Source organism: Arachis stenosperma, chromosome 9 (assembly GCF_014773155.1).
Source record: "Arachis stenosperma cultivar V10309 chromosome 9, arast.V10309.gnm1.PFL2, whole genome shotgun sequence".
Lineage (NCBI taxonomy): Eukaryota > Viridiplantae > Streptophyta > Magnoliopsida > Fabales > Fabaceae > Arachis > Arachis stenosperma.
Genome location: NC_080385.1, coordinates 48,579,725 through 48,588,462, shown reverse-complemented (window position 1 = coordinate 48,588,462; position 8,738 = coordinate 48,579,725). Strand labels below are relative to the sequence as shown.

Here is an 8,738-nt window from a genome sequence, read left to right as displayed (position 1 = left end):
CACTTGCCGGTGAGTTTTGTGTTGGATCGTTTTCCACACATCAAGTTTTTGGCGCCGTCGCCGGGGATTGAAATAGATTGACAATGATTAAGTGAAGTGGAGGTCTAGATTAAGCATTTTTTTTTCTTTTCTGTTATCCTAATTCTTACTAACACACTAACTGTTTGAATTTTTGCTTAAACTAACTAAAACTTCATTTCTAGCAATAGATTGAAGTTCCATTGTATTTCTGGGTTTGTGTGTTTATTGTTGTGTGTTTGTATGTCAGGTATAGGAAGATCTTCTCCTATCATCTCTGAAATTGATCAAAGGACTCTTCGGAGAATAAGAAGAGCTGAAAGAGGGAAGAACATTGTTGGAGAAGAAGAATCTGAGGAGGAATTCCAAGACATGGAAGGAGATACCAATCAACCAGGAGAAGGAGCCAACAATAATCACCAACAGAGAAGAGTCTTGGCTTCATACACATTTGCAAATGCCAAGCATTGTGGGAGTAGCATTCTTCCTCCCAATGTCAATGCAAACAACTTTGAACTCAAGCCACAACTCATCACTCTGGTGCAAAACAATTGTTCTTTTGGAGGAGGGCCTTTGGAGGATCCAAACCAACATTTATCTACTTTCTTGAGAATCTGTGACACAGTGAAAACAAATGGTGTGCCCCCTGATAGCTACAAGTTGCTACTCTTCCCATTCTCTCTCAGGGATAAAGCAACTCAATGGCTAGAGACCTTTCCAAAAGAAAGCATCAACACTTGGGATGACTTGGTGAGCAAGTTTCTTGCCAAATTTTACCCCCCTCAAAGAGTCCTAAGGTTGAAAACAGAGGTTCAAACATTCACTCAATTGGAGGCCGAGAGCTTATATGAAGCATGGGAAAGATATAAGGCTCTATTGAGGAAGTGTCCACCAGAGATGTTCACTGAGTGGGACAAGTTACAGAACTTCTATGAAGGACTCACTCTTAAAGCTCAAGAAGCTCTTGATCATTCTGCAGGAGGATCCTTGCAACTCATGAAGACCACAGAGGAAGCTCAAAACCTTATTGAGATGGTGGCCAACAACCAATATTTCTTTGCTCATCAAAGACAACGCCAACCATCACAAAGAAGAGGAGTAATGGAGTTGGAAGGAGTTGATTCAATCTTAGCTCAAAACAAGATGATGCAGCAGCAGATTCAACAACAATTTGAGTAAATGGCTAAGAGAATTGATGGCTTGCAAGTGGCAGCAGTGAGCACCACAAGCCAACCTCCAACCACTTGGGTGCAAAGTGAAGAAACTCAAGAAGAGCAACAACAAGAGCAAGTCCAATACATGCACAACCAAAATCCTGGAACAAATGAAGTCTATGGTGATACCTACAATCCATCTTGGAAGAACCATCCCAACCTCAGATGGGGAGACAACTGATGAGCGGATAATTTGTATGCTTTTTGGCATTGTTTTTAGTATGTTTTTAGTATCTTTTAGTTAGTTTTTAGTATATTTCTATTAGTTTTTAATTAAAATTCACTTTTCTGGACTTTACTATGAGTTTGTGTGTTTTTCTGTAATTTCAGGTATTTTCTGGCTGAAATTGAGGGTCCTGAGCGAAAATCTGATCCAGAGACTGAAAAGGACTGCAGATGCTGTTGGATTCTGACTTCCCTGCACTCGAAGTGGAGTTTCTGGAGCTACAGAAGCCCAATTGGCGCGCTCTCAACGGCATTGGAAAGTAGACATCCTGGGCTTTCCAGCAATATATAATAGTCCATACTTTGTCCAAGATTTGATGGCCCAAACCCGCGTAGCAATCCGGCCTCAGAAATTCCAGCGTTAAACGCCGGAACTGGAATAAAAGTTGGAGTTAAACGCCCAAACTGGCATGAGAACTGGCGTTTAACTCCAGAAAAGGTCTCTACACGAATTTCCTTCATTGCTCAGCCCAAGCACACACCAAGTGGGCCAGGAAGTGGATTTTTCTGTCATTTACTCATTTCTGTAAACCTTAGGATACTAGTTTACTACTTATAGGACCTTTTTACATTGTAATCGGAACCGGAGGTGACCTTATGACATTGTACACATTTTCTTCCACAGCATGAGTTTCTAAACCCCATGGTTGGGGGTGAGGAGCTTGGTGCGCGAAATTGTGAACAATACTTTTTCACAACTCAAATAATCCCCGGTAATGGCTCCAAGAACTTGGTGCGCCTAATACCATGGCATTACACAACTTCGCACAACTAACCAGCAAGTGTACTGGGTCGTCCAAGTAATAAAACCTTACGTGAGTAAGGGTCGATCCCACGGAGATTGTTAGTATTGAAGCAAGCTATGGTCATCTTGTAAATCTTAGTCAGGCAGACTCAAATGTATATGATGATGATGAACGAAAATAACAGAAGAGGTAAAGATAGAGATACTTATGTATATCATTGGTGTATGAGCTTCAGACAAGTGTATGAAGATGCCTTCCCTTCCGTCTCTCTGCTTTCCTACAGTCTTCATCCAATCCTTCTTACTCCTTTCCATGGCAAACTTGTGTAGGGTCTCACTGTTGTCAGCAGCTACCTCCCATCCGCGCAGTGAAAGCTAATGCAGAGCACTCTGTCACAGTGCCGCCAATCACCGGTTTGGTTCCCTCCCCTACCGGAATAGAATCACTCTTTTGCGTCTGTCACTAACGCCCAGTAGGTTACAGGTTTGAAGCACGTCACAGCCATTCAGTCATTGAATCCTACTCAGAACACCACAGACAAGGTTAGACCTTCCGGATTCTCTTGAATGCCGCCATCAGTTCTTGCCTATACCACGAAGACTCTGATCTCATGGAATGGCTGGCTCGTTTGTCAGACGAGCACTCGGTTGTCAGGCGATCAACCATGCATCATGCAATCAGAAATCCAAGAGATATTCACTAAAGCCTTGAATGCTTGTAGAACAAGAATGGTTGTCAGTCATCTTGTTCATAGGTTGAAGAACAAGTGATATCTTAGATAAAGAACAAGCGGAGTTGAATGGAAGAACAATAGTAATTGCATTAATACTCGAGGTACAGCAGAGCTCCACACCCTTAATCTATGGTGTGTAGAAACTCCACCGTTGAAAATACATAAGAACAAAGGTTAGGCATGGCCGAATGGCCAGCCTCCCAAAGGTCTAAGATAGCATAAAACAAAGATAGCTACTCAGATGTCGTCTCTTCGACTCTCCCATACAATAGTAAAAGGTCCTACTTATAGAAAACTATTACATAGATGAGTAAATGACATAAAAATCCACTTCCGGGCCCACTTGGTGTGTGCTTGGGCTGAGCAATCAAGGAAATTCGTGTAGAGACGTTTTCTGGAGTTAAACGCCAGCTCCCATGCCAGTTTGGGCGTTTAACTCCAACTTTTAATCCTGTTCCGGCGTTTAACGCTGGAATTTCTGAGGCCGGATTGCTTCGCGGGTTTGGGCCATCAAATCTTGGATAAAGTATGGACTATTATATATTGCTGGAAAGCCCTGGATGTCTACTTTCCAACGCCGTTGAGAGCGCGCCAATTGGGCTTCTGTAGCTCCAGAAAATCCACTTCGAGTGCAGGGAGGTCAGAATCCAACAGCATCTGCAGTCCTTTTTGGTCTCTGAATCAGATTTTTGCTCAAGTCCCTCAATTTCAGCCAGAAAATACCTGAAATCACAGAAAAACACACAAACTCATAGTAAAGTCCAGAAAAGTGAATTTTAAATAAAAACTAATAAAAATATACTAAAATCTAACTAAAAGATATCAAAAACATACTAAAAACAATGCCAAAAAGTATACAAATTATCCGCTCATCACAACACCAAACTTAAATTGTTGCTTGTCCTCAAGCAACTGAAAATCAAATAAGATAAAAAGAAGAGAATATGCAATGAATTCCAAAAACATCTGTGAAGATCAGTATTAATTAGATGAGCGGGGCTTTTAACTTTTTGCTTCTGAACAGTTTTGGCATCTCAATCTCTCCTTTGAAATCCAGAATGGTTGGCTTCTTTAGGAACTCAGAGTCCAGATAGTGTTAATGATTCTCCTAGTGAAGTATGATGATTCTTGAACATAGCTATTTATTGAGTCTTGGCTGTGGCCCAAAGCACTCTGTCTTCCAGTATTACCACCGGATACATACATGCCACAGACACATAATTGGGTGAACCTTTTCAGATTGTGACTCAGCTTTGCTAAAGTCCCCAATTAGAGGTGTCCAGGGTTCTTAAGCACACTCTTATTTACCTTGGATCACAACTCTTATTCTTTCTTTTTCTTTCTTTTTTTTCTTTTTTTCGATTTTTTTTTTTTTTTTGAATAGCTTTTTCTTGCTTCAAGAATCATTTTATTGATTTTTCAGATCCTCAGTAACATGTCTCCTTTTTCATCATTCTTTCAAGAGCCAACATTCATGAACCACAAATTCAAGATACATATGCACTGTTTAAGCATACATTCAGAGAACAAAAAATATTGCCACCACATCAAAATAATTAAACTATTATAAAATTCAAAATTCATGCAATTCTTCCTTTTTCAATTAAGCACATTTTTATTCAAGAAAGGTGATGGATTCATAGGACATTCATAACTTTAAGGCATAGACACTAAGACACTAATGATCATAAGACACAAACATGGATAACATAAAGCATAGAATTCGAAAAACAGAGAGATAAAGAACAAGGAAATCAAGGAATGGGTCCACCTTAGTGATGGCGGCTCTTCCTTGCTTTTGAAGGTCCTATGGAGTGCTTGAGCTCCTCAATGTCTCTTTCTTGTCTTTGTTGCTCCTCCCTCATGATTCTTTGATCTTCTCTAATCTCATGAAGGATGATGGAGTGTTCTTGGTGCTCCACCCTTAGTTGTCCCATGTTGGAACTCAACTCTCCTAGGGAGGTGTTTAGTTGCTCCCAATAGTGGTGTGGAGGAAAGTGCATCCCTTGAGGTGTCTCAGGGATCTCATGATGAGAGGGCTCCCTTGTATACTCCATCCTTTGTTTAGTGATGGACTTGTCCTCATCAATGGGGGTGTCTCCCTCTATGTCAACTCCAACTGAATAACAGAGGTGACAAATGAGGTGAGGAAAGGCTAATCTTGCCAAAGTGGAGGTCTTGTCCGCCACTTTATAGAGTTCTTGAGCTATAACCTCATGAACTTCTATTTCTTCTCTAATCATGATACTATGGATCATGATGGCCCGGTCTATGGTCACTTCGGACCGGTTGCTAGTGGGAATGATTGAGCATTGTATGAACTCTAACCATCCTCTAGCTACGGGCTTGAGGTCATGCCTTCTTAATTGAACCGGCTTTCCTCTTGAGTCTTGCCTCCATTGTGCGCCCTCTTCACATATGACTGTGAGGACTTGGTCCAACCTTTGATCAAAGTTGACCCTTCTAGTGTAAGGATGCTCATCTCCTTGCATCATGGGCAAGTTGAACGCCATCCTCACACTCTCCGGACTGAAATCCAAGTATTTCCCCCGAACCATAGTAAGATAATTCTTTGGATTCGGGTTCACACTTTGGTCATGGTTCTTGGTGATCCATGCATTGGCATAGAACTCTTGAACCATCAAGATTCCGACTTGTTGAATGGGGTTGGTAAGTACTTCCCAACCTCTTCTTCGGATCTCATGGCGGATCTCCGGATATTCACCCTTTTTGAGTGAAAAAGGGACTTCGGGGATCACCTTCTTCAAGGCCACAACTTCATAGAAGTGGTCTTGATGCACCTTTGAGAGGAATCTATCCATCTCCCATGACTCGGAGGTGGAAGCCTTGCCTTCCCTTTCCTCTTTTTAGAGGTTTCTCCGGCCTTGGATGCCATAATGGTTATGGAAAAACGAAAAAGCAACGCTTTTACCACACCAAACTTAAAATGTTTGCTCGTCCTCGAGCAAAAGAAGAAAGAAGGAAGTAGAAGAAGAAGAAATGAGGAAGAGGGAGATGGAGGTGTATTCGGCCAAAGGTGGAAGAAGTGGTGTTTAGGTTGTGTGGAAATGAAGGGTGTAAAGAGGGGTTTATATAGGAGAGAGGGGGATGAAAGTTCGGTCATTTGAGGGTGGGTTTGTATTTGAAGTGTGAGGTTGGTGGGGTTTTATGAAGGATGGATGTGAGTGGTGAAGAGAAAGATGGGGTTTGATAGGTGAGGGGTTTTTGGGGAAGAGGTGTTGAGGTGATTGGTGAATGGGGGAAGAAGAGAGAGTGATTGTAGGGTCCTGTGGGTTCCACAGATCCTGTAGTAGGGTCCTGTGGGGTCCACAGATCCTGTAGTGTCAAGGAAAAGGCATCCCTGCACCAATTGGCACCAAAATCCACGTTTTGGGCCAATTCTGGCGTTAAACGCCGGGCTGGTGCCCATTCCTGGCGTTTAACGCCAGGTTTTATACCTTTACTGGCGTTTAACGCCAGTTTGGTGCCCCTTTCTGGCGTTAAACGCCCAGAAAGGTGCCAGACTGGGCGTTAAACGCCCATCTGCTAGGCTGACTGGCGTTTGAACGCCAGCAGCATCTTCCTCCAGGGTGTGCTGTTTTTCTTCCTGTTTTTCATTCTGTTTTTGCTTTTTTCATTATTTTTATGACTTCTTATGATCATCAACCTACAAAAAGATAAAATAACAAAAGAAAATAATTAATTATAAATCATTGGGTTGCCTCCCAACAAGCGCTTCTTTACTGTCACTAGCTTGACAGAGGTCTCTCATGGAGCCTCAGAAATGCTCAGAACCGTGTTGGACCTTCCCAACACCAAACTTAGAGTTTGAATGTGGGGGTTCAACACCAAACTTAGAGTTTGGTTGTGGCCTCCCAACACCAAACTTAGAGTTTGACTGTGGGGGCTCTGCTTGGCTCTGTTTTGAGAGAAGCTCTTCATGCTTCTTCTCCATGATGATAGAGGGATATCCTTGGGCCTTAAACACCATGGATTCTTCATTCACTTGAATGATCAACTCTCCTCCATCAACATCAATCACAGCCTTTGCTGTGGCTAGGAATGGTCTGCCAAGGATGATGGATTCATCCATGCACTTCCCAGTCTCTAGGACTATGAAATCAGTAGGGATGTAATGGTCTTCAACCTTAACCAGAACATCCTCTACAAGTCCATAGGCTTGTTTTCTTGAGTTGTCTGCCATCTCTAGTGAGATTTTTGCAGCTTGCACCTCAAAGATCCCTAATTTCTCCATTACAGAGAGGGGCATGAGGTTCACACTTGACCCTAAGTCACACAAGGCCTTCTTGAAGGTCATGGTGCCTATGGTACAAGGTATAGAAAACTTCCCAGGATCCTGCCTCTTTTGAGGCAGTTTCTGCCTAGACAAGTTATCCAGTTCTTTGGTGAGCAAGGGAGGTTCATCTTCCCAAGTCTCATTTCCAAATAACTTGTCATTTAGCTCCATGATTGCTCCAAGGTATTTAGCAACTTGCTCTTCAGTGACATACTCATCCTCTTCAGAGGAAGAATACTCATCAGAGCTCATGAAAGGCAGTAGTAAGTCCAAGGGAATCTCTATGGTCTCAGTTTGAGCCTCAGATTCCCAAGGTTCCTCATTGGGGAACTCACTGGAGGCCAGTGCACGCCCATTGAGGTCTTCCTTAGTGGCGTTCACTGCCTCTTCTTCCTCCCAGAATTCGGCCATATTGATGGCTTTGCACTCTCCTTTTGGATTTTCTTCAGTGTTACTTGGGAGAGTGCTTGGAGGAAGTTCAGTAATTTTCTTGCTCAGCTGACCCACTTGTCCTTCCAAGTTTCTAATGGAGGATCTTGTTTCATTCATGAAACTTTGAGTGGTCTGTATTAGATCAGAGACCATGGTTGCTAAGTCAGAATTATTCTGCTTAGAACTCTCTGTCTGTTGCTGAGAAGATGATGGAAAAGGCTTGCTATTGCTAAGCCTGTTTCTTCCACCATTATTATTGAAACCTTGTTGAGGTCTCTCTTGATTCTTCCATGAGAGGTTTGGGTGATTTCTCCATGAAGAATTATAGGTATTACCATAGGGTTCTCCTAGATAATTCACCTCTTCCATGGAAGGGTTCTCAGGATCATAGGCTTCTTCCTCAGATGAAGCATCCTTAGTACTGTTTGGTGCATTTTGCATTCCAGACAGACTTTGAGAAATCAAATTGACTTGTTGAGTCAATATTTTGTTCTGAGCCAATATGGCATTCAGAGCATCAATCTCAAGAACTCCTTTCTTCTGACCAGTCCCATTGTTCACAGGATTCCTTTCAGAAGTGTACATGAATTGGTTATTTGCAACCATTTCAATCAGTTCTTGAGCTTCTGCAGGCGTCTTCTTCAAATGAAGAGATCCTCCTGCAGAGCTATCCAAAGACATCTTGGATAGTTCAGAGAGACCATCATAGAAAATACCTATGATGCTCCATTCAGAAAGCATGTCAGATGGACATCTTCTGATTAATTGTTTGTATCTTTCCCAAGCTTCATAGAGGGATTCTCCATCCTTCTGTCTGAAGGTTTGGACTTCCACTCTAAGCTTACTCCATCTTTGTGGAGGAAAGAACTTTGCCAAGAAGGCATTGACTAGCTTTTCCCAAGAGTCCAGGCTTTCTTTAGGTTGAGAGTCCAACCATATTCTAGCTCTGTCTCTCACAGCAAAAGGGAATAGCATCAGTCTATAGACCTCAGGGTTAACCCCATTAGTCTTGACTGTGTCACAGATTTGCAAGAACTCAGCTAAAAACTGATGAGGATCTTCCATTGGAAGTC

General features: G+C 42.3%; 1 non-coding gene across 1 annotated transcript; it reads left to right on the top strand.

Annotated features, from left to right (window-relative positions):
- Positions 1-8,404: 8,404 nt before the first annotated feature.
- On the top strand, positions 8,405-8,508 carry LOC130952847 (small nucleolar RNA R71). The gene has a single exon (XR_009075022.1). It is a non-coding gene; the product is annotated as a small nucleolar RNA R71 (small nucleolar RNA).
- The last annotated feature ends 230 nt before the right edge of the window (positions 8,509-8,738 follow it).